The following is a 347-nucleotide window of genomic DNA, read 5'->3' on the forward strand; positions in this document are numbered from 1 at the left end:
GCCGGCAGCGAGAGGCCGCAGCGGGAGCCGACGTCCCCACTGTGGGGAGCCCCTGGGAGGGGGGCACGGCACAGGACCAGCTCCTGCCGGTGGCCCCGGCCCCACAAGGGGAGCATGAACTCGCTTGGTCATGGGACACCTGCACAGCGCCTGCCCCATGTGCTGGGCAGGCCTGGAGGACAGGACAGCTGAGACGCTGCGTTGTCATCTCCCTGGCAGCTGTGTGACCTGCTGGCATGGCAGAAAGAGCCAGAAGGACCTGGAGAGGTTGCAGCAGCTTTCTGCCAGCTCCATCCTGGGCATGATGTCTCAGGGTTTGGGCATGACTTATTGGGTTTGTCCGCTTT

Source organism: Onychostruthus taczanowskii, unplaced genomic scaffold (assembly GCF_017590055.1).
Source record: "Onychostruthus taczanowskii isolate IOZ18803 unplaced genomic scaffold, ASM1759005v1 scaffold152, whole genome shotgun sequence".
NCBI lineage: Eukaryota > Metazoa > Chordata > Aves > Passeriformes > Passeridae > Onychostruthus > Onychostruthus taczanowskii.